Source organism: Lactuca sativa, chromosome 2 (assembly GCF_002870075.4).
Source record: "Lactuca sativa cultivar Salinas chromosome 2, Lsat_Salinas_v11, whole genome shotgun sequence".
Taxonomy (NCBI): domain Eukaryota; kingdom Viridiplantae; phylum Streptophyta; class Magnoliopsida; order Asterales; family Asteraceae; genus Lactuca; species Lactuca sativa.
The window spans coordinates 163,289,519-163,317,158 of NC_056624.2; positions in this window are offsets into that span (position 1 = coordinate 163,289,519).

The following is a 27,640-nucleotide window of genomic DNA, read 5'->3' on the forward strand; positions in this document are numbered from 1 at the left end:
CACAATCTATCACAACCATCATCGTCCCTCCTCCCTCATCTAAATTTCATCACTAGCATATTTTTGCTTTCCTCTCTTTGTATCTTCTCGTTGCTGCCCTATGTCTTCGTGCCATCATCATCGTGAAAAAAATAAGCAGAATAAGGGTTAATGGGGGAGACTGCTTCGAGACATAGAAGAAACAATCAAGGAGTTTGTTTAGATTAGCACATTCATTGATGACAAATCTGCATTGTTATTGACAAAGCGCGATGGAATGAGGGCTACCGACGGCGACCATGATGATTTCTTGGTGAGTAGACAAAACCTTGTTCTTCATTTACACACCAACCCTTTATTTAGTGGTTCTACTTCATCTCATAGTGACCCTTATAATCGGTGGTAAAAATAGCTGCACAAAGTTATAATCTGATTTGAAGGAAAAGATAATGCACAAAAGCTGTTTGATGAAATGTGTGAGAGAGAGATCTGTCTAAAACTCAATGATATATGGGTGTTTTCATATTGGTTTTTCTGGGTTGCATTTTTTCTAAAAAACAAAAACAGAGGACTGAGCTCGAGAGGGTTCAATGAGAGATCGAGAAAGGTAATAAAAAATCGTTTAGGTTGTTTTTCTCAATTCCCGATCCACTCTTTGCTTTCTAATTGATTTTTCTATATCATCAGTTCTATGTAGGAAAGGAAATCGATTCGTGCATCACCAGGTAACAAAATTTTCTTATTTTTTCAACCCTTTTATTTATTCTCGCATCTTTACTTGGTTATGTTATCAACCTTGTGAAAATCTTGGTTGCAAGTGGAGAACTTGATCACGAATTATGAATTTTTGATTGTTGGTTGTATTTTGTTATGAAAATTTAAAGTTATTTTATTGAAATTATTATTCTTTTCCATTCATCTGCCAAGTTTTCTCTTGTTTTTTGTATAATTTTTATGGATTCCGTGCTAATGTATTGAAAAGTTTACGAAACATTATAAGAGTAGGCTTGTAATATATTTATTCACCATTGATTGTCTATCTTTCATTACCGCTTGTAACATGATTCATTTCTGAATGGAGATTTTTTTTTGCGATTTTGTAATATAATTGCTTTTACAAATTTAGGAAAATGGTGTGGCTAGTTCATCAAAAGTGTTTTGGATAGTGGATGACTTTTAGGAAACATTCAAGATTATTTATCCATTCGTGCATCACCAGGTAACAAGTTTTTTTTTCAACCCTTTTATTCATTCTCGCATCTTTACTTGGTTCTGTTATCAACCTTGTGAAAATCTTGATTGCAAGTGGAGGACTTGATCATGAATTATGAATTTTTGATTGTTGGTTGTATTTTTTTTTATGGAAATTTAAAGTTATTTTATTGATATTGTTATTCTTTTCCATTCATCTACCAAGGTTTTTTTTTTGTGTATAATTTTTATGGATTCCGTGCTAATGTATTGAAAAGTTTAGGAAACATTATAAGAGTAGGCCTGTAATATATTTATTCACCATTGATTGTATATCTTTCATTACCGCTTGTAACATGATTCATTTCTGAATAGAGAATTTTTTTTTTGGGATTTTTTTAATATAAATGTGCTTTTTCAAATTTAGGAAAATGGTGTGGCTAGTTCATCAAAGGTGTTTTGGATAGTGGATGACTTTTAGCAAACATTCAAGATTATTTAGAAGACTCTCAAGTGAACTGGTAAATCATATTTTATAAATAGGTTGTTTGAGTTTAATCATCAATGAAAATAATTATATTATAATTGCATGTGTTTAATGATTGATGTTTTGAACTTGTTTAATGTAAGAGCTTGATATTTTGAATAAGGCTATCTGTAACTAAGGAAATCGGCAACATGATCAAGGGCGACCCTCTTTGAATTCATATATGATTAGTGGTATTTTTATCAATGAATATAACGGCTGGAAATGTAGAAATTTAGAAGCCTTTTGTATTTTGTTAAAATATATTCATATATGGTTAAAAATGTATGACTAAAGTTGTATTCATGTATGATTATGATTAGAGGTTCATTCTTTTGTAATGAAATGTTTTTGTTTAGAGTTGTATTCAATTATGATTAAGATTAGTGGTTTATTTTTTTCGAATGAAATGATGAATTCTTAAACATTCTTTATTTTCAATTCATAAAAAAAATGAGTCTAGTCATGGCATCTTCACTTATGAATATGACACTACTTGATAAACATTCGGATAAAATGATTATTGCGTCAGTAATTTTGATGTGGTTTGTAAAAAAATAACTTAAAGCAAAAAAAAAAATAATAACATTTTATTTTTTAAAATTATGGTAAAAACGTTTTTTTAAAATCATTTTGTTGATTTTGTTAATTGAAAATAGATTATATAAATTCCTAATATTTGGGTAAAAAAATCTATTAACCATATTAAATCCCATGATTTTAGGAATTAATTAATTACCAATAAATTATCCATAATTAATTATATTGTAAAATTCTTTTTATGCCCTTATATGATGATTGGTTCACAACTGTTCTCACGTTTTCAACATTTTAGGTGTTCTCATTTGATCCTTTCTCTATGTGTATATATATATATATATATATATATATATATATATATATATACATATATAATTGTGATAACGGAAAAAATTTATAAACATTAAAAATATTTAGATATTAACACAATTTTTATTGTGTTACACTTGTATTCCCCCCCCCCCCCCCCCCCCCCCACCTCCTCCCCTAAAACAGTTAAAAATTATGAAAACGTAGAGGTACGAACTCACCTTCTGTGAGTGTCCGAGTGAAGATATGGTGTAGCAAACTTAATTCGACAAGTTAGAACCCGTTATAAAACCGAATCCTAATTTATATTAACATCATATTGATTATAAATTAGAGAATCAAGTAAAGTTTAAAGTGTTAAATAACACTTAATTATTGTATGAAAACTTATAAAAATTCTTAGAATAGTGTGTGTTCTTCGTGAAAGTTAGTGATATTGGGTGTTTCCGGTCCTATATATGAAGATTGGAGGGTGTTTTCGGATGATAATAAGAACAATGGATGATTCTCGCAAGATCCTAAGAAGATTCAAAGGATTTCGCATGATAATCAATAGGATAGAGTGATTTTGCATGCGTTCTTGATAGAAAAAGATGAAGATTTCGGTTGAAAGATGTAAAAATAAGCTTATGTTTTCGGTAATATGTATTTATAAATGAAAACATGTGGCGGTTTAGTGGTTCTCGGTCAAGAACATAATCCGAGAAAGGAGTTCTCGGTCAGGAACTCCACCCGAGAAGAGTTGTCTTCGGCCAAGAACTGAAGTCGGCTTCGCATGATTTCGGCCAAGAACTGAAGTCGGCTTCGCATGATTTCGGCCGAGAACCAAGGGGTTTTTCGTCCGAGGTAAGTTTACAGCCGAAGAGGGATTTTCGGTGCGAGGATAAAGGTTTATCAGAGAGTTTTCGGTTGGGAGCTGTTTTCAGTCCTAGACTTAGAAGATACATGCGAGACTTCTCGACTTTTTGGATGATCTTAGTACTAATTCTTACTAGATTTTAATTATAGGTTTATATTTATACCAAAATTATTAATTTAAGTTTATTAAATTAACAAAACAACAAAGCTAACTTTTATTAGATATGTTTGACCTTTGTTGACTTTGGTTCAGCTTTACAAGATTGAAAATAACGTGTTGTCACAGAACACCCATACCAAAGTTGCAACTAAGGTCCATTGACCGAGTTGACCATTTATGACGATGTCAATGTCAATGATGCAAAATATCATATTGAACTGAATCACATCACATCATAATAGAAATGAAATTAATAGCGAAAAGGATACAGGTATCGTGACCCCAACTCCAAACATAAATATCATCTTAATCTTTACTCAATAAACTTCGTCTTTTGTAAATTTTGCACTAGAACAATTAATTTTCTTTGAATTAACATATTTCTTAGCTTATAATAGAGATAATTGTATTTTGAACTGCGTAAATTTGAGATTTTTGAATGAGGAAATAATGAACTGAAGAGCTTGGAATTTACTGGACGATGTCCTTTTGAAAACTCAATTTTGGTCGAATAATCTTAATAAACTTTTTTAATGAAAAACATAAGGTATGTTAAATAACAAATCCCAAACACCCCATCAACATACTTATAAGGGTTATTTTGTTACTTTTAGAGTTACTATTGTCTTAATATGATTGGCAACGACAGTTACTGACTCCTTCTCAAAGGTTAAAAGTGAAAGATGTCATAAAAGAAGATTGAAGTAAGACATGTATTAATGGGGTTACTTTGTTCAATGGAATTAAAATAAAATAATAAACATCAAATTCTCGTCTTATTAGATTACAGTGAAGTTTTTAGAATAAGGACCTGATCCAAATATGGAATTTAGAACCCATGCGATTGGCAGTAAAACTTTTGACATAACTATATGTTCACTGTGCAACATAATATCCCTTTTATATTCTGAGCAATTATGAACTCAGATCTACCCTTTTGACATTAATGATGAGCCAAATGATTTGGTCTCCCTTGACCCTCGTATGATTTTTCAATGTGATAACCAACTAATTAGGTATAAATCAATAACATAAGTTAGAGGACGGATTAGTTACAATATGTCACACCCCGAAACCGAAGGCGGAAACGTTCCGGGGAGGAGGACGTCATGAAGTATCGCAACCAATGTACATAGTAACCATAGTAAACACAAAACATTACATTACATAGATTCATTACATTTGGTTGAAAGTAAAGTAATACAAGTTTTGTAGATACATAAGTTTAATAAAAAATAAGATGAGACTTCCATACGCTCCATCTTCTGCAAAAGAACGTGTGATACCTGTCTAAGAAGAACCTGAGAATACAAGCAGTTTAAAAATCAGCATAAAGCTGGTGAGTTCATAAGCTGTTTGTTTTCTTGAAATTGAACAAATTTCCCTGTAGTTTTATGAAAATAGTTGTTATCCAAGAAAATCCCATATTTTCTTATAATAAAATTATAGTTATCACATGTTACACAATTTGGTTCATACTTCTGAATTCCGTTCGGTACAGCAGTAGATAGTTTAATACGTAAAACTATAGATTGAAAATCACTGGGAATAACATCTAGTACAACAATAGATATTTTTAATACATAAAAATATAGATTGACAACCATGGGAATACCATCCCGTACTACAGTAGGTAGTTTTAATATACAAAACTATAGATTGAAAACCATGGGAATACCATCTCGTACTACAATAGATATAAAATCTATAAATCAAAGATAGATATAAAATCCGTGAATAAACTATATTTTAATACGTATTGTGAGTCGTATAACCATGCTAATGAGACCCGAGACCTCCTTGACGTTCTTTAGGAGTCGAACGATATCCAAAATTTGTCACCCCAGGCGTGCCCGCCTAACTGTAGCTAGCAGTTAAGGTGTGGGATTGTCAGTCCCGAATAGATCTATTCACAAATTTCATGCTCTCCCTCCAGGAGACTTTGGTTATACTTCCGGGGAGGATTTACTGATAACCCAAAGGGTATATTGAAGACTAATCTCACAAGCTAGTATTAAATTATTCACGGCATACTCGGTCGCTATCGAATATCATAATCGTTTTGAAACATAATAAAGTATAAACAATTGAATACAAAGAAACTATCTGGCATAATATTCTACTTTAAACAGAGATAAACTGAATCAGACATAGTTTATCTATTAAGATTGCATGAAATCTGAATCTATAAAACGAGAACTGAAGATCCCAAATTATTACCATAATAATTTGATTGGTTTGATTTGTTTCCTTTACCGTAATTGAAAATCCATGTAATTATATTCAATAAAACATCCCTTATGCTCCGCATAATACATAACGGGTAAATATATCTAAAAGTTAGCCAGATATTTATAGAATTACATTAGTTTTAAGTTTTGAAAACATTTATAATTTGCTTGTATTCCCCCCCCCCCCTGAAATCATTGAAAAAAACACGGAAAAAGGCGTAGGGGTACGAACTCACCAGACGAGAGATGTGTCGGTTGGATGTTAATTGTCAGTTCAGGGCTCGAAAACACGCGAGGTTCCTATGTAATATGAAGATATACATAATTTGTATCTAATTAGACCTTGATCTATTAATTAAATAAGAATAAACACTTGTAGACGCGAAAACACTTCAATTCAAGTGTTTGGAGTGATCCGTGTTGCAATCTAAGGGTGTATAGGGCCTAATTATGGAGTTTGCTCTTCAAGAGTAAACTCCTTGAGGAGTTTACGCTCCAATGACCATATCCCCATGATTTTATGGCCGTAAACTCATGGGTGGTGTGTTCTTGGGTGCTAAATGGTCTTACAATGCACAAAGGAAGGTTCTAGGGTTGATTCCATGGCTTAGGAAGTGATCGGGACTTGAATTGACCTTGGAGAAGGAGTTTCCGGTCTATGAAGATGTTCTTGATGAGTTTACTACCTTAAACACATGATTTTACGGCCGTAAAGTCATTTTTGTCCATGAATCATGTGTTTTGGTGGTTGTAGGTTTGGCATGCTAAGATCTAGACCCAATTCTAAGCCATACAAGGTGTTAAGGGCACTTTAACACCCTTTTGAGGTGTTTATGGTCTAATAAGGGGTGTTTACGGTCCAAGAATGTTCTTGGGCCGTAAACTCAAGTTTGACTCATTTGTGTATGTTTTGGTGCATCTCATGAAGGAATATAATGTTTTATGCACTCATGGAAGCTCATAGAAGCTTTTGGAGGTGTTTAAGGGGCAACTTAACACCTTAAAAGGTGTTTATGGTCTATGAATGAGGGTTTACGGTCTAAGCATGTTCTTGGGACGTAAACTCATGTTTACCCCCTAAATGGTAAGATTTTTGTGCTCTAAGTCCATTCCTGCAAGTCCAAAGGTCATAACTAAGCACTAGAAGTAGTTTGGAAGGGTTTTGGGGCTTCAAAACTCCATTTAAAGGAGTTCACGTTTTTGGGAGGGTTCCTTGACCATAAACACAAGTTATTGGTCCTATTTCATGATTTAAACATGAATTTGAAAGCCAAACTTGTTATACTATGAGCTAGGATAAATTTCTTACCAAATTGGAGCTTGAAATGGATGATTTTGGATCAAAGTCGAGTTTTAGAGAGAGAGTATTGAGAGAAAGTGTTTTAAGAGAGTGAAAAAGCTTCAAAATGAGGTCACTCAATCCCTTATATAGGGGTTGAGTTTATGGCCTGGTGGAATTCTACTCGATACTGACGTTAAACGAGGCTTTTGGTCGCACCCGATTAAGTTGTCGTAACCCGATATGGTCAAAACTAAAAATTTTCTAAGTAATAATTTGGAATGTTTTCATGTGTTTCTAACGTGTTTGGATACTTATGAGGTCATTCTAAAAAGTCTTAACTTAAATGACTTAATCCAAAAACATAATCGGAACAATTTACGGGTTGTCACACAATAGTGTAAGGAGTGTAAGTATATACTTCGGCCATTTATCCCGTCAACTGATTTTTCCCGCAGAATAATACATCTACACCTTCCAACAACACCTGGTAAATGATTATAATGATGAAACATTGTTTGTTGAATTAGCCCTAATGAGACTGCAACAAAGAGATGAGGAGTTGATGTGTATGGGTGTTGAATCTGTCAAACCCAAATTTGATTCTCTATAGATGTTCCCTGATAAAAAAAGAATTTAAAATGGACATGAATTATGAGTAAAATTGTAATTTTGGAACACTGTAACAAACTACAATGTTTTTGAAGCAAAAAAGGTATAGAACCATGACATAAACAGATAATTGTGGAGAAAAATCAAGTAATGAATAGTACCAATGCCATTTTCATCAAGTGTTTAAACTACAACGTTTAAACACATGTTTGTTGGTAATTTAATATGAAAATTGTACTGTAACAAATAGATGATCATCGGGTTTTAACAAAACCGATTACATGAATCGAGATTTACTCCTAAAGAAGTTGATAGTCTGTTTCATAATTGTAATAATCAACTAACCACATATGCAAGTAACACCACGATACAGAGAACTCTGAGCCCTAGGTGTTCTCCTACTCTTTCACACCTGCTGCTAATGTTGATGCCCTAATTCTTTTTCGTCTACCAGACTTCCATAACAGCATCCAACCACTGATGCTGCTGCAGGCCGTGATCTGTATCATTCTCCAGAAAGGACAACATATATTGTCGTTGGGGGAAGTGTAGGTAGTCTGGTGTGCAATTGATGCCATTTGAGAGGCTAACACTCCGCTCCCGAGTTCAACTTAAAGAGAGAAAAGAAAGGAAATGGGAGGAAATGAGAGGAAAGCAAGAGAGAATAGTGCTCCCGAGTTTCATTAAAGGAAGGAAGTGGAAGGAAATGGAAGGAAAACTTTCCCTCCTACCTTTCCTCCCGATTTGGGAGGATTTGAAAAGAAAGAACAAAATGTTTAACTTTCTTTCCATTTCTCTCAAACTCGGGAGCACAAATGACAATTTCTTTTTCCTTTCTTTTCTCTTCTTTTCTCTCCTTACTTTCTTTTCTCTTCTCTTGTTTTCTTTGCTACAACTCGGGAGCGGGGTGTAAGAAATAAGAAAAGATAGAGAAGGGAAAGATGTTATAAGAAGGAGAATGGGAACGGGTTGGGAAAGCAGACGGTGGGAGATGTGATAAGTTTTAATTTGACTTTTTGAGGGTAATGGAATTAAGGGAAAGTAGTAATCAATAAAATATGGGGCATTCAAGTTATCAAAAGCCTGTAGCACATCTAAAACATAGCATCTGCTACTTTGGGGGCATAACTCACTCCCCTAACCCAGGGGTCCAGGTTCAAGTCCAGGCAGCGGCATTTTACATTATTTTTTAACAAATATATTTTTGTCCCCGTTTTTTATACTTCTTATATATAATTTTCTTTCTTCATTTGTGAATAATAAATAATAATATAAAATATGTTTAGATAATGAAGTTGTCAGATTCAATTTTAAGAATATATTATCATAGTACTAATTTTTTAAACAAAACAATTGAGAATGGTGTATATACCGCGAGTAAACTATAAATATTCAACGTATCCAAACTTATTTTTTCTTATAGAAAAGTTACTACCTTTTAACTTATTTCGGAAAATGAACTTTTCTAACAAGCGTTTCCTGGCCGGCTTGGTAAATCGACTAATCTCCCTGCAAATTAATAGAATGTTAAATAAGTACTATTTAAATATTAGGAATAGATTGTAAGTTAAACATGATATTATCATATTATGTTACCTATTTATGACCATTTTAATTAAGCCTTATTTAAATATTAGCACTAAAATGTAACTTAAACATGACATTATAAAATATGATATAATTTTTCTGTTTTTCGTTTTACCACCTGAGAGCTAGAGCCGATACAAAAAACATGAACCGGAAAACTCAAAAGAAAACAATTGTTTACCGGTTAAAATAGGGAACCTAAAACAAATTAAAGCATCTTAACGTAGTTTGCATTATATGCTTTTATAGCATTCTACTTTATTTTCTTTTTCACTACCCGATGCGTGTCCTCCCTCTTTAATAAAATTAAGAGGTGGGGGGAGGGATTGAAATCCCCCTAAATTTTTAAGTACCTTCCCTTCCCCTACCTCGTCACTCTCTCTTCTACATCTCCACACGCCGGACATAATTCTCTTTGTAAATCCTAAGTCGCCGCCTCGCCTTCCTCTATAGTTTTTTGTAAAAAATTGAATATCGTGACACATAAAAATGTGTGTCGTCTTCCTTTATGGCAAAGGCTTTAATGACATGCAATGTGTAGCGTGTTGTAAATAAATGGCGTAAGCTTAGGAAACGTAAATGTGTGTCGTCCTCCTTTATAATTGGGGATTTAATGACACACATTTGCGTGTTATCCATACCCCTTTATGATACACAACACGTGTCATTAACAGAGTTGTTTTCTAGTAATAATATACTATCCTACATAATTATAGATGCATCGAAGCTACCAGAAAATAGCATATTTTCCTAGTTTTGTTTAAACATAAAAAATACCAACGTGCTTTAAATATCATATTTTCCTAATTTTGTTTAAACTCAAAAACTGCCAACATGCTTTAATTGCCTTATTTGCTTATCATATCATTCTTATTTATTTGCTTGTTATAGCGTCCTACATAATTAATATAGATGCGTCAAAGCTAGTAGAAATTTTTATTTTTTGTTATTTTTGTTGAACTAACAAATACTAGTGTACCTTGTGTTTTTCCTTATTGTAGCATCCTACATGAATATAGATGTATCAAAGCCATTGGAAAATATCATACTTTCCTATTTATGTTAAGGCAAAAAATAGCAATATGCTTTTCATTATTTGCTTCTTATAACATCCTACTTTAGTTGCTTTGTTATAACATCCTACATGACTATAAATGTATCAAAGCCAGCCGAGAAAGATCAACTTTTTCTTCTTTTGTTTGAATATATAAAAATGCAAAAACTTTGCTTTATTTGCTTATCATAGCATCCTACTTGTAGATAGTGAATTCACTCCATGTTGTATTGTGAATCCAGACGCTTAAACAAGGTATTAATTAAGTTATTCATTATTTACCTTTAATTTTGGGTATATTTGTTGTTTCTGTATTACATAGTCTTTATATATTACTGAACTAATGTAAACATGTGATTTTTTTGACTCTAAGATATGACGGTTTACTTAATATGTGGAACACCAACACTATCAATAGCACTAAGACCAATTTTCCTTTTCTTCTTATATTTTCATTGGTATCTTGCTTTGATCAATGCTTAAAATGAGAACATTAAAACAAAAGGGATACAAAAGATGGAGATCGTAATCAACAACCCAATTTACTTTGAACATAGGTTTTCCATGGAAAAAAATAATAATGACCGGAATAGGATTCGATCAAAGGTACCATCTTTCTTATTCATTTTATAATAATAATAAATGGCACATTCTAGAATTTCCATAGAACTTGTATCGTAGAAATATTCATATATCCAAACAATATTTCTGATTCTTGTAAAGACCCGATATGTCCACCCAAAGGATGTAAATCTACAGTTTTGAAGTATGAAGATTTGAAATTTGAAAAGTTGAATATGGACTCCCGAAATAGAGGATGTGAACAACATATGCACAATCTTGAGAAGACGTAATGTATTAGATGAAGTTTTTTTTGTATGAAAGAATGGTTTTGGTTAAGGGCGCAAGACCGAGAGAAATAAGAAAAAAGTGCAGTGATAATGGGGTGTAATTTTTAGTTAAGTTTATATAATTTTTCAAATTTTAGTTTAATGAAAAATGTTAGGCATTATAAATCTTTTAGTTGTATAATTTTTTTAGTTAAAATGTTTAAAAATAATAAAGATTTTTTATATTTAAAAAAATAAAAATATTTGGTGAATTTTTGAAAGATATGTATTTTCTTACAAGAACGGAAGTAAAATGTTAAGAAGGAAAATTATTAGGTTGACAGGATCTAAAATATTAGGATGCAACATCTTGGTTCAATTTTATTTAATTATCAAGATTTGATGATGCGATTCAACTAGAACTAAGAGACTATACGACTAGAAGGTGAAAGAAATATGACAAAACACTCTATGTCGCTTACTCACCTCTGAACAATCCAAGATGTGATTCCATTCCATCTATGTTTCATATGCATTATTGGGTAACATAGAATTACATGATTCCAACCCAAGTGTTGTTCATTTTAAGAAAGGGGACTTCGTTATGGTGAAGTTGCAACCATATCACCTAAAAACTATGCCCAACAAGCTAGAGAAAAGGTATATCGGACCTTTTCCGATTCTTAAAAAAATATCCAGGTTGGATACAGGTTGAAATTACCGATTGATGCTCAAATTCATGATCTTTTTCATGTTCCATTGCAAAAAAACAAAAAAAAAATCATGGGAAGTCGTTGGAAATTCCTTTTTCATTACCAACACATTTTATTGATTCTAGTCCAGTTACGTGCACAGTTACATATAAAGGATAAAATAGAGGTAAATCAAGAGGGCCAGAAAAACATAGGTTTATTATAGCATGGAAAGGAGTGCATCCCAGTTCTGTTCTATTACTAAGGAGGATGTAGGATGCTTCCTAAAAACGTGTTATTATTTCAACCTTTAGGACAAGGTTGGGGAGGAAGTGGAAAACTGATACAAGTTAACAAAATGACAAATCAGACAAAGAAAACTCAGTTGGAAGAGAGAATTTTTTTTGGCTCAAAATAGAACAAGAAAAGTAACCAATTTACCAACTTGATATCAAGGATAGTAACATTGTAACATAATCTGTTATAAAGAAATTGACTTTTAGATATAAATACTAAAGAAAAAAAGGTTGAATGTACTTTGCATGCTAATTAATGTGATTCACCAAAGAGCTTCTAGCCCATCGGTATCCGGTGTTGCCCTCTCTCCTTGAGGTTGAGGGTTCAAGTCATGTCGTGGACATATGTGGATTTAAGGAGTAGTTTAGGAGTATGTAAGATTTACCTTTTCAAAAAAGTTTAATGTGATTCATTTCTCTTCTTCTCTCTCTCACGATGTTTCTTTCTCCTTCTCATCTCTTTTATTTTCTAAATTGGCAAACGATTTCTATCATACTTGGTATATCATGCCTCCAACTTTTATGAAAGAAGAAAAAGTTTAATTAGTGATATACATTATCAGGAATCTGGACAAGAAATGATGGATGTAGGTTAATTTGAAATCTAAATTCATGCTTTAGTTTTTGATAATGATTCATCCAATAAAGTAGGGTTGTGTAGCTCGCTCATTGAACTCCAGTACCAAAGTTGGAATTAAGCTCCGTTGACCGAGTTAACCATTTATGATGATGTCAATGACAATGATGCAAAATATCTTATTGAACCGAATAACATCACATCTTAATATAAATGGAATTAATAGCGAAAAGGATACAAGTATTGTGACCCCAACTCTAAACACAAACATCATCTGAAACAATACTATGCTTGATAAATTTCATCTTGTGTTAATTTTGCGCTAAAATAATTAATTTCCTTTGGCTTCATAATATTTCTAAACTTAAAATAGAGATAATTTGATTTCGAACTGCGTAAATTTGATATTTTCGAGTGCGGAAAAAAAGAGTTGAAGAACGTGGAATTTATTGGACGATGAACTTTTGAAACTCAATTTTGGTCGAACAATCTAATAAGCATTTCTAAAGAAAAACACAAGGTGTCTTGAATAACAAATCCCAAACACCCCATCAACATACTTATGTAGGTTATTTTGTTATTTTTAGAATTACTATTGTCTTAATATGATTGGCAATGAGAGTTAGTGACTCCTTCTCAGCGGTTCAAAGTGAAAGATGTCATAAAAGAAGATTGACGTCAATTTATTTTCCAAAATAAAACAAGTATTAATGAGGTTACTTTGTTCATTGGAATTGGTATTAAATAATGAACAAAAAAATGTTGTCTTATTAGTTTATCGTGAAGTTTTTAGAATAAGGACCTGATCCAAATATGGAATTTAGGACCCATGGGATTGACAGTTGAACTTTCGACATAACTATATGTTCTCTATGCAACATAATATCCGTTTTTTATTCTGAGCAATTGAACTCAGATCTACCCTTATGACATCTATGATAAGCCAACTGATTTGGTCTCCCTTGACCCTCCTATGATTTTTCAATGTAATATCAAACTAATTAGGTATAAATCAACAACATGAGTTAGAGGGTAAAGTTACATTAGTGTAAGGAGTGTAGGTATATACTTCCGCCCTTTATCATGTCAACTGATTTTTCCTTTAGAATAATACATCTTGTCACACCCTGAAACCGATGGCGGAAACGTTTCGGGGCGGAGGACGTCATGAAGTATCGCAACCAATGTACATAGTAAGCATAGTAAACACAAAACTTTACATTACATAAATTCATTTACATTGTCTGAAAACAAAGAGTTACATGTGTTATACATATATATATCATATTAACAAAAGATAAGACGGGTCTTCTATACACTCCGACTTCCAAAAGATCGCAGGGTACCTGTCTAATGTCAACCTGAGAATACAAGCAGTTTAAAAATCAGCATAAAGCTGGTGTGTTCATAAGCGGTTTATTTTTCTGAAAAATGAACAAATTTCCTTTGGTTTTCTGTAAAAGTTATGAATCCAAGAAAATCCCATATTTTCTTAAAAGTAAAGTTTAGTTATCCATTAGTTACATGGTCGAGTTAAGAACAGTTCAGTTATCCCAGGAAAAACCCTTATTTTCCTAAAAGTTTGTGTTTGGTTACCGAATCCAAATGTAATGTACAAGTATCTACCATACTTAAAATGTTTGTATGAAGTTTCCTGAAAGCCTAGTTATCCTTGAAATGTATGCTAGTTTTATCACGTATATAAAACTATTGTGTGGAAAGTAAACTAATTCTTAAGGTTATTAGCTTACTAAAATTCATTATTACCAACAAGTAAATCTCTGTTATCTAAATTGTGAGTTCCATAACCATAAGATAGACTAAAATGGGAATAAGTAGTCCATCACCGATTTATGAACTTCATCACCCTTGAACCTTTTGGTTCGGTTGTAGCTAGCAGCCAGGTGCGGGGTAGTCAGCCCCGTATAGATCTATACACTCAAGTCATGCTCTCCCTCCAGGATATTCTGGTTACGGGGGCGGTCCTCCACTCGTGTATCTATGTGGAGTGTTACAGAGGACGTGTCTCCAATTATTAAGATTAACGAATTTACAAGTAATAATGCGGAAAATCTTGTTTTAGATTCTAATTACAAAGAGCGGTCCTCCACTCGCGTATCTCTGTGGAGTGTTACCAAGGACAAAACAAATGTACTAATCTAATGCTTTTAACAGTAATAAAGTGGAAAATCATGTGAGAAACATATATTATAACAATATATAATAAGATTTGAAGACTAACTCTGCAAGTCAAACTGTTAGTTAATACGGTTTTGATTGTTAAAAGAATGTGGAATATGAAACATTTCAAATGAAATAATAATTTTGAGTACAAGATATCCTTGTACTTTTTCTTGTATTCCCCCCCCCCCTGAAAACATTGAAAAACAAGGAAAAAGGTGTAGGGGTATGAACTCACCGGTCGAGGAACGTGTTGGATTGGATGTTAAACGTCGGTTCGGGGCTTGAGAATGTGCGAGGTTCCTATGTAATATGAAAAGATACACATTTGTATCTAATTAGGCTTTGAACTACTATTTAATTGAGGATATACACTTCTAGTCACGAAAACACTTCATTACAAGTGTTTCGAGTGACCCGGGTAGCATCTAAGGTTGTGTAAGGCTTGGAATTGGAGTTTGCTCTTCAAGAGTAAACTCATAAAGGAGTTTTCGGCCCAAATGACCAACTCCCCATGATTTTACGGCCGTAAACTCATGGTGGGGTGTTCTAGGGTGCTAAATGGTCTTACAACTCTTGTGGGTTATTGCTAGGCTTGGTTTTTAAGGCATTGGGAGGAAATTTGGACATCCTAAGGACCATTTGAGGATTTTACGGTAGTAAACTAGGAGTTTACGGCCGTAAACTCTTATGTGCCCCTTAAAAGTGTGCTTTGGTGGTCCTAGGTCAATCGCAAGAGTTTCTAGCTCAATATACAAGTCATAGGATGAAGTTAAGGCACCATTTGACCCATTTATAGGAGTTTACGGCCCAGGAACCCATTCTTGGGGGTTTACGGCGGTGAACTCCTTAGGGGGTGGTTTCTATCAAGTTTAAGGTCCCTAACTCATTTGTGGTTGCTTCTAGACTTTGTTCCAAGGCTTAGGAGGTGTTTAAGGGGCATCTTAACACCTTAGAAGGTGTTTACGGCCTAAGAATTGGTGTTTACGGCCCAAGAATGTTCTTGGGCAGTAAACTCATGGTTACCCCTCAAATGTTAAGGTTTAGGTGCTCTAAGTCCAATATGGTAAGCCCCTAAATCGTATCTAATCTCCAAATGTGGTTTGGAAGGGTTTTAAGGCTCAAAAACTCCATTTGTATGAGTTTTCGGCCCAAGGGTGTTCCAGGGCCGTGAACACATGTATTTGGTCCTATTTCATTATTTAACCACGAATTTGTAAGCTAAACTTGTTAATCTATGAGTTAGGAAGGATTACATACCAATTCGGGGCTTGAAATGGGTGATTTTGGATCCAAGATTGAGTTTCTAGTGAGAGAGTAGAGAGAGAGTGTGGAAAAGGCTTCAAATGAGGCTCATTCCACTTTAAATAGGGTTCAGGTTTGGGGCTCGGTGGAATTCTACCCGATACTGATGTTAAACGAGGCTTTTGGTCGCACCCGATTAAGTTGTCGTAACCCGATATGGTCGAAACTAAAAATTTTCTAAATAATAACTTGGAATGTTTTTCTTGGGTTTCTAACGTGTTTGGATACCTATGAGGTCATAATAAAAGTCTTAAATTAATTGACTTAATTCAAAAACAAATTCAGAACAATTCGCTAAAGACGAGTTTATTGACGGAAACGAGTTATAATGACGGGATAAACTTCGGGTTGTCACACATCTACACCTTCCAACAATACCTAGTAGATGATTATGATGATGAAACATTGTTACTTGAATTAGCCCTAATGATGTTGCAACAAAGAGATAAGGAGTTGATGTGTATGGGTGTTGAATTCGTCAAACCCAAATTTGATTCAAATTGCAATGTTGGGTCATCAAAATTTTTCCTATCTTCAAATTGCAATGTTGGGTCATCAAAATTTTTCCCATCATTCAAGGTGATGACAGAAACGGTATGCCTTGGGTCCTCTTCGGTTTGCAATGGTAATTTTCCTTGAGTTTCTAATATACTCACAGATTGAGCAAGTTGTGCCATTTGTTCCTCTAAGCTTCTGAGGCTAGCTTTGGTTGTTTCCTGGAAGATATGGGTAGTAGTGGCAATGCTTTTCACAATGTCTTCCAAGGACATGCTCGAAGTTTCAGCTTGTTGGGGAGGTACAGAATATGGTTGTTGGGACTGTGGAGTTGGTTGGTATTGGTCATTTCCCCAAGCTTGATATGGGTTTTGGCATTGGTTGTTTCCCCAAGCTAGGTTTTTTTCCCACCATTGATCATGTTGAGGTTGATCGTGACTCCATTGATTTGGCCAGTAGTAGCTTCCTATTTCCTGCACTTCCACCCATTCTCCTTGTAAATACGGACACCTTCCAGTATGATGTCCATTTTGAGTGCAAAAATTGCAAGGGAATAGGCGTAGGTTGCACACTTTGGTCATTTCCAATCATCATAACTAACTAAGCTAGCTCAGAAAGTTGGTCTTCAATGTAAGGAGTATTCATCTATGAGTGAAACTTTTAGTTTTTTTTATAGAGATGTACCTGATCACAAAAATCTTGGCATAAACAATTAGTAACACCGTGTCCCTAGCAACGACGCCAATTTGTTAGGGGTGTCAAACTCAACAAATGAAGGGGTACAATAGACTCCAAATACACTACTTTAATGCACTAAAAAGTAGTATAAGGCAAGAAGGGTCGAACCATAGAGACACGGGACAAAAGTCTATATCTTTTTGCACAAGGTACTTTGGTCACAAATGGGGGTTTTGTTTGAAAAAGTCAAATAATGAAAATAACAATCTACTTTAAAAACATGCAGAAAATAAAACAGATTTGTAAACAAATTGTAAAAGTGCTTCCAGTTCTAGTTCTCAATGTTGCTGTTCAACTTGATTATGACTTGATGTAATTCATGATTGCTATTCTAAGTTGGTACTGAAAGATATTAACACGCTCTAACACCTATCACTTGCCAAATTATCTAACCAAAACACGCTCTTTGACTAGACCTAGCTTTTCTAATTCAACCTAAACACGCTCTTAGATTGTATTCAAAAATTGCATTAAGTTTTGTACAAGCTTCCCAACAATGTTCATTTCTTCTCATACGCTCGGAAGTGTGAAAACATGTGATATATGTTTTACAATAAGAAAACTTATTGCTTGTTACCAATTATTAACTTAATAGAACGATTAGGTGTCCTAAAAGTTAATTAACTGCACAAAAATTCAATTCATGAAAGTGGCCAATCAAACACAAATCAAATTCAAGGATTCTAGTTTAAACAAAAACATAATCACTAGAATAGAATCACAAATCAAGCATCAAATCATATGCCTCAAGTCAAGCAATCAACATGTTTTGAACAAGAACTAGAAACTAGGGTTTCTTAGCCACACATGGCTAAGAACAAATCAAACAAGAATAAAAACGGAGTTGGAATGTTTAATCCTTACAAAAATGAAATCCAAAGTGTTTGCAATGATTAGGTCCTCTCAAAAGCTCCAAGAATTCTCCCAAAATTTCCCAAGATCGCCAGAACTGCTCCCAAAAACCGTTCTTTCCTTCAAATGACGTCTTCTCCTATCTTTTATTAAAGTTCACGTGACTTCCAGATGGCCATGCGTTTTTGGCATGGCCATGCCACCCATGTGTTTTTTTTGGATTAGTGTCTAAGGTTGTAACTATATTTGGTAAGTACTTGACCCGGTTGTGCATGGTCCTTTTGGGTTGTCTTCACCATAGCAACTTGACAGGGTGATTTAGAGAGAAGAGATATTATTATTAATATATTATAAGAATAATATATTAAAAGAATAATTATATTATTTGATTAATATAAGTCATAAATTAATTAGGAATTAATTTGGTGACTTAAAGAGATTAACTGAATAAAGGGGTATATACTGTCAAATGTATGAAAGTTGTATTTTCAGTTGATAATCCTTATGGATATAGGGTTGGACAATTTTAGGGAAATGGATCACCTAGAAATCGTCCAAGGCCTTATCTAGGAAGGGATTTGGATTGCTTGGAGGCTAAGTTATCCAATTAGGGTTTAAGGGTGAAACCCTAGGAGCTCACAGTATAAATAGACCCATAGGGTTGAGGAAATCGACCACCCTTGTGTTTGGAGAAACCCTAGAGCCGATTTCCCTCTTCCTCATCTCTCTCAAATCATCTTCTTGCTATTTGGTGTTTGTAAGCCATTAGATGAGTGACATTTGTGACTCTAAGCTCCAAGAAGAAGAAGGTTTTCAAGCAAGTAACTCAAGGTATCATTCAAGATCTGTTTTCATATGTTTTAATTGTTAGTATACATTAGATCTAGCCATGAAAGTCTTGGATATGTTGCATGTTCAATTAGTGAAACCTAGATCCAAGCTATAGGGTTGTATGTGCACATAGGTAAAGTTCTTATGTCCAAAACCCATCATTTTTGGCATGGCCATTTGTCATGACCATGTGTTTTTGGCATGGCCCATGCTTTTTGCTAAAAATCAAATACATTTTCACTGTTGGCTCCATCTTCAATCTAGTTTCACCACGCGTCATGTTGCTCAAATATGAGATGATAAAGGACAAACACGACCTGTGTCAATGTGACAAGAACCGCATTTCAAACATAGTCCTTTGCTATGATGATAATGCAACAATGACTCGGGTTATGTCTTCATGCTTTCCTCCATGGAATGACCGTTTCATCTTCTCTGCATGCTCCAAAGCTCCAAGAATCCAAGCTCCATGCATCCATGCATCCAAGCTCCACGTTCCATGCTCTATAATGCCTGCAAAATAAATCAAAAATAGTGAAGTACCAGACATTCTTAATGAAATACGCAATTTCTCTAATAATCAACTAAATGCAAGAATTATGAAGTAGAATACTATAAAAAGACGGAAATAAACATGCAAAATAGGTGCAGAAAATGCACCTATCAGTATACGAAAAGTTTATGCTAGTTTATTTGTAAAAATTTGGTAAATTCGTAAATAAGATTTTTTTAAAACTAGATTTATTGTATTTTCGCATAAAAGATAATATATTTGTATAAACAAAATATATAGGCACATGTATCCCCTACCCCTACCCCCCCCCCCCCCCCCCCCCCGAAATAATTAAAAATATTAAAAACGGGACGTAAGCACTCACGCTTGAAGCGTGCTTTCAATTTGTTTGAATTCGGTTTTTTTTTTTCAGAAACTTGTCGTGAGAAACCGCAAATCCATCATTCTTGAACTTTGCGATACTCTCAGGACCATTTCATAATAAATTTAAACTATTGGGGGCCGTTTCGGTAATTTAATTAACCAAAATAAGATTGCTTTGGTTAAAATAAATAAAAGGAAGGACTAAAATGATTCAAATAGGATTAATTTTTGAATATTCGGATAAGTTTTGCTAAAATTAACCAAGGAGGGTTTTTTTTTTTAATAAATGGGTCCAATATTTGTGGGTTTCCAATTGATTTCAAATAAATGTTTTGATAAGGGTTCATTTTGTCATTTTTAATAGAATTTAAATGGGATTAGCGCTTTTACGAAAAGGATTCTCATCGAGGGACTAATTGTGTTTATAAAAAGTTATGGCTTTTTATGCCCGTTTCCTTTTGTTTATCGGGCAAAGGGAAGAACAACTACAAGCAGACGAACGAAGAGAGGGAAGAAGAGGCAGGAAGGCAGCGACCATACGCCCCCGATATTGGCTAGATTCGGGGAAAGAGAAGCTCGGAAACGGAAGGGATGTGGTCTCGGTTTTGGTAATCGATTGAATGAGGGGGCTTCTCTGGTGTCTGGCCGAACCGAAGGAGGGGAAGAGACGAAAGCAGCGAAGCTCTCTCTTTCTCGTCTAGCTGTGAGGCGCGAATGAAGAACGAGGTCCGAAGGAGAGTCCGTGAGGGGATAGGTCAGCAGCGACGTCGTGGTTGGCCTCGGTAGGGATTGGCAGCAAGGATCCTCGGAAGGAAAGGAAAGGTACGAGGTTAAGGGATCAAAGGGGGCTGTCGCCTCCCGTGTTTGCTCCGGGGAAACACCCACTTTGGTGGGTTTTGCTCGACGGAAGGAGAAGTGAAGGTTGTGAGGGTGGGCTATTTGGGATCGGTGGTGATAGGTAGCCTTCCTGCTTTTTTTTTTTTTTTTTTTGAATTGGTATCCATACACATGTTGATGAAATAGACAGGAAATTCGATCAAGGGTGTTTTATTTGCTTCTTCTTCTTCTTCTTCTTTTTTTTTTTTTTTTTTTTTTTTTTTTTTTTTTTTGTGGTTGTGTTTGTGTGTGTGTGTGTGGGTATTTGGGTTTTGGTGTTTGACAGTGGAAAATGAAGAACGAATGTTGGAGGTTGCCGCTTGCCATCGGTATAAAAGAGGAACAAAAAGGGTACGAATACACTGATTATTATTTAGAGAAACTTGTAGTATTTCTTTTGGCTAGATGAACACTACAAAGTTGTACTTTGGTAAAGAGTATAAGTTTCATTTTGGTTTGGCTGTCAATTTCAGATTCATGTATCCAAACAATCTTTCTGATTCTTGTGAAGACCTGATATATCCACCCAAAGGATCTAAATCTGCAGCTTTGAAGTGTGAAGATTTGAAATTAGTGAAGCTGAATAGGGACTCCCTGAATAGAGGATGTGAACAAACATATGCAGAATCTTGAGAGGACATAATGTACTAGATGATTTTTTTTGGTAAGATAGAATGATTTTGGTTAAGGGCACAAAAACGAGAGAAACAACAAAAAGTGTCGTGATAATGGGGTGTAATGTTTAGTTAAGTTTATATAATTTTTTAAATTTTAGTTTAATGAAAAATAGTTGGGTATTATTAATCTTTTTTTATATTTTTTTAGTTAAAATTTTTAAAAATAATAAAGACTTTTTATATTTAATACTAATACTATTTGGTGAAATTTTGGAAGGTGGGTATTTGCTTAAAAGAAATGAAGTAAAATGTTAAGAAGGATAATGATGTGGTTGATATGATCTGAAATATTAGGATGCAACATCTTGGTCCAGTTTTATTGAATTATAAAGATTTGATGATGCATTGCAATTGTAACTAAGAGACTATACGACTACAAGGTGAGGGAAATATGAGTATATGACAAAGCACTCTCTGTCAATGCAGGATGTGATTCCATTCCATCTATGTTTCATATTGCGTTGTTAGGTAACATAGAATTACAAAATTCCAAACAAAGTGTTGTTCCTTTTAAGAAAGGGGACTTGGTTATGTGAAGTTGCAACCACATCACCCGAAAACTATGCCCAACAAGCTAGAAAAAAAAAAGGTATATCGGAGTTTTCCGATTCTAAAAAAATAGGCAGGTTACATATAGGTTGAAATTACCAATTGATGCTAAAATTCATGATGTTGTTCATGTTACATTGAAAAGGAAAAATTATGGGGAAGTCGTTGGAATTTCCTTTTCCATTACCATTAGATTTTATTTATTGTAGTCCGGGCACGTATATGGGATAAAGTAGAGGTTAATCAAGAGGGCCAAATTAAACATCAGTTTATAATTATAGCATGGAAAGGAATGCATCACATTTCTGTTTTGCTAGATGTAGAATGCTTCTTAAAAATTTATTATGATTTCAACCTTTAGGACAAGGTTAAGATGGAAGGGGAATATTGATACAAGTTAAGAAAATGACACATCAGACAAGGAAAATTCATTTGGAAGAGAGAATTTGTTAAAGTAACCAATTTACCAACTTGATATAGAGGATAGTTACATTGTAACACAATCTGTTGTAAAAAATTGACTTTTAGAAATAAATAGTGAAAGACGAAAAGGGCAAAAGTACATTGCATGCTAATTAATGTGATTCATTCTTCTTCTCACGTACTTTGAGTCTTTCTCTTTCTCATCTCTTCTATTTTCTAAATTGACAAACGATTCCTATCATACATGCTATATCATGTCTCCAACTTTTATGAAAGAAGAAGTTTAATTAGTGATATAAATTATCAAGAATTTGAAAAAGTAATGATGGAGGTAGGTGAATTTGAAATCTAAATTCATGTTTCAGTTTTGGATATTGATTCGTATGTCTTTCAATAAAGTGTGGGTGTGTAGCTCGTTCATTGAACATGTCACACTCTCTATCCGGAACGGCGGAAACGTTGGGGGCGGAGGACATCATGTATAGTATCACAAGAATGCATAATAGTAATCAAAGTACAACCATTGTATTAAGAAAGTGTAAGTTTTGCATTTGTGTTCAAAACATTGTATATTGACACCAAAAAGTACAAGTTAAAATACATGAGTCTATAAAGCTCCGTATTCTCAAAACATGTGGCTACATGTTTATTGATTTACTGAGAATACAAGTACTTTTGAAAAGAATGTCAACAATTAAATCGGTGAGTTCATAAGCATGTTAGTAACTGAAATCTGTTTTCTTGTTCTTTGATAATGTAAATATGTTTTTTCCAGAAAATCCTATATTTTCTGTTGTAGTATGTTGTAAGCAAAACATGTGACAACCCGAAATTTCTATTATGTACAACCATGCAATTCAATAGAAGTCAAAACACTTTTTGCTAACTTTCAAGCTTTTGGAATAAGTTTGAGTAAGTTACGGTTAGTATTCTAGGAGATATCAGGAGAGAGGATGCCCTAGGGTTTATTGTGCAACAATAATGTTCCAGAACTCCAAGAGTTTGGAGTTTATGGCCTAAGCAAAAGTGTTTACGGCCGTAAACCTTAATAGGGGGTATATATATGACACTTAGTCATTATTTACCATTTTTCACAAAATCAAGTTCCAAATCTCAATTCTCTCTCAAGTATCATCCACCAATTATTCTAGATCATCAACATGTAAGTGTTTCTAGCCCTAATAAGTTGATATATTGCTTAATCTAGTGATCTAACACACTTCCATCCGTGAAATCATTCCAAAGGGTTAGATTTTCAAGTTTCACCAAGAACACACACTAGTGTTCTTGGTCTTTTAGCACCTTTTCAACCTTCTAACTACTAAGTACTTCTATCCTAGAGTATCATAAGGCTTATTACACATCTATACATCAAAAAAACACCCAAGAAAGTCAAGATCAAAGGTGTTTACGGTCCAAGATGTTCTTGGACCGTAAACCCCATAAAGGGTGCCAAAATGTCCCTAGTCCCTTAGAAACTAGTCTAGACCCCTTCCCTATTGTGCTCAGGACTCAAAAAAATCAAAAGACCAAAACCTTAGGGGGTTTACGATCGTAAACCCAAAAGGAAATGGTCCAAGCACCGTAGACTCCATTTAGGAGTGAAATGGTGCCCAAATCACTTATATAGGCTTACACTTCAAAGTGGAAATACTTCTAAGGACTTGTAGAGATTCAAAACAACAAATGGTCAAAGAAACATGAGTTTACGGCCGTAAACCCATGTGTTTACGACCGTAATCTCAATGAGTTCTGCTCGCAAAACCGTAAACTCATGTAAGGGGTTCCCTTGAACCCTAAACTCAATAGCAATGTCCTACAATCCTTAGATGCAATCCTTAGCACTTATAATAAGGTGTTTAACATGCCCTAGGATGTCTTAACTTTATTATTTAGTTGTTTAGGGACTAATTGGATACATATATGTGTTATTATATGTTAACTAGGATCATAGTGTGTGTACAAGTCTTCACTTGTCACTTAGCATCCTACATCATCCGTTCATCCAAACCACCAACTACAGGTGAGTTCATACCCCATAATTAACCTTTTAAATGTTTTTAAATGTTTATAAATGCCTTATGGGGGGATACAAGTTGAATCATGTTTAGTTTTTATATCAATCACATGTGATTAATAACTAGCATGCAAATGGATTTACTATACGTTAACTGTTTTACCAAACAGATTTCTTCAAATGACTTCCTTAAATGTTTTTACATGTTTAAAACTCTTTATCAAACTGTCTTACAAACTGTATGTTTCCTTTCAAAATCTGTTACAGTCGTGTTTCAAACAAAGGTTTTTCTTACACTTAAACCGTCTTGTCAAAATGTTCTCAAAGCGTTTTATAAACTGATATCAAGTCATAAATTCTTATTTATTAAACTTTTCAAAAGGTTTTACAAAAATTATTTTATACTTTTATATTAGTTATATATTTTGTATACCTATATAGACATAAAAGTTCCATCAGTTAGTTCAGTTCCAACACTCTTGGGTAGCAAGGGTGTATAAACCTACTTGAACACTCAACTCAAATTCTAGTAAACTATTATAGGTATAGTTTAGGAGATACAAAACATTATTCCTATTACAAGGAATCACACCAGAGTCAGTTCATTCATGAGTCTATACTACATCAATATGAAGAGATACTTTTACATAGATACATCAATATGAAGAGATACTTTTACATAGATACATCAATATGAAGAGATACTTTTACATAGATACATCAATATGAAGTGATACTTTTACATATATACATCAATATGAAGAGATACTTTTACATAGATACATCAATATGAAGAGATACTTTTACCCGATAGTGCATGGTCCTTTCAGGTTGCCTTCACCAAAGCAACTTGATAGGATGAATTTTGGAGAGAGAAGATTAATTATGATTTATTAATAAATTATGAGAATAATATATTAAAGGAGAAATCATATTGTTTAATTAATATTAGTCAAGAATTAATTGATAATTAATTTTGTGACTAAAAGAGATTAATTAAACTTAAGGGACTAGAACTGTAATTATAAGATAATTGCATTTGGGGTATGGATCACCTTGGAATAATAGGTTGGAAGAATTCTATGGGGAAACCCATTAGAAATCGTCCAAGGGATATTCTAAAAGGGTCCATGGGCTGCTTAGGGCTTAAGCAGTCAAATTAGGGTTTCCTAGTTGAAAACCCTAATGGCCTACATGTATATATAGTACCCTTAAGCCCCAAAAACGTGGCTAAGAGTTCCACAAGGGTTTCTACACGTTTTGGGCAGCCTCCTCTCTCCTTATTCTTCATCCTTTGGCTCTTGGTGTTTGTGAGCCATTAGAGGAGTGACACTTGTAACTCTAAGCTTTCTAAAGTCATTACAAGGAGAATTTGAGATTGTTATTGCTACATAACAATCAAGGTAAGATCTAAAAACCCTTTCACATGTAAATATGATTAATTATATGCTAGAACTAGGGTTTAAAGTCTTGGATGAATTTCATGTACAATAGAGAAACCTAGATCCAAGCATTAGGGTTTGCATTAGCACATAGGATGTTCTTATGGCCAAAACCCATCAGTGGTATCAAAGATTTGATTGATTTCTATTGTATTGATGCCTAGTACATTCATTCATGTTGCAAGATCGAGTTTTTGGCCATCTGCCTGACAAACTCGTCAAGTTCCAATGTGGACTCGTCGAGTAGGGTGAACTCGGCGAGTCCATAAGGGGACTCGGCGAGTTTAGCTGTCAGACAGGCGGATTTTCGGGATTTTTACCTATTTTGACTTAGGATAATTGCCATAATTGTTTAAAACTAATAAAATTCGAATTTTGTTGATCCCTTATGATTATCTTTGTCAAAATAAAAGATTTTGGTCATCTAATTAGATGTTACCTTATTTGATAAATGTTAAATTATATGAATTATTTGATCATTATCTTGCAAGAATTTGAACTAGATCTAATTAGATAACCACCAATTAATAGTTAATTGCCTTATTTGAATTATGTGATCTAGAATATTCTTGACAAAGTTTGGAAAAGTTTCAAATTAATCCCTTTAGGTTTTATAGTTTAAATTAGAACTTAAAAGTTTTGGTTTTGAAATTTAAATAAGTTAAACTCTAATGTTTTGAATTGTTTCAAAACTTGCCCTCAAGTTTTGGAATTTAAAAGTTGATTAAAAGTTTAATTTAGAAATGTTAAATTCGAAAACCCTAGTATTGTTTTGAAAAAGTTCAAATCACACCCTTATGGTTTTATTAATTAACTAAGGTGTATAATTAAAAGAGATTTAATAAACCCATAAAATTTTTGGTTTACATTTAATTAAATTAAAAGTATAATTTATTAAATTAGAACACCTAGTATTTTACAAGTGTAAAATACACCCTATACTATATATAACATTAAAAGTCTAGTATTATGAGTAAACAGTCAGTCTTACCATTAGTAGGCCTCATTCACGAAGCTGGTCTATAAGGGGTGTTTAAGGAAATTGCCTATTAAATGGCGATTGAATGGGTATCCACTCTTACCCACCGCACTCTTGACTAGTGGAGGGTCGTTAGCCCAACGGGTAGGATTAGACAGAAACCTTCCATTATAAGTATAATGAAGTACAAAAGTAACTAAATGCTTTTACAAATTCCCAATCTTAGTTACTTTAGGCAAAAGTGAATTGATGTAATTCCATGAAATTACACTTTGTGCCCTTGCGAAGACGTTAGTGGAGCGTGTGTGGTTAACCGGCACACTAAATGGTTCTAAGAAAAGGTAGCAAAGGGTGACTCAATGTTTGTCATAGTTCGGTGGAGCGTGTGTGGTTAACCGGCACATCGAATAGATGACTGTAACATGTGGGGGCACCATGTAAGTTTGCATGGTTATTCACACCCGCTTTGTGATCCTCGGTATCCCAGTCACAAACTAGAGGGGCATATCGAGATTTAAACATGCCATTGAAAAGTTCAATGAATCTCAAAAGATCTAGAAATTTTCAATAGATTTAAAACTTAAATTTCTTTTTCGTTTTACATGGTGGAAATTAGTGAATCGTCACTCACTTACCTTCAAATATTCTGCAACTAGATTACGACATCCCTTTTCTTG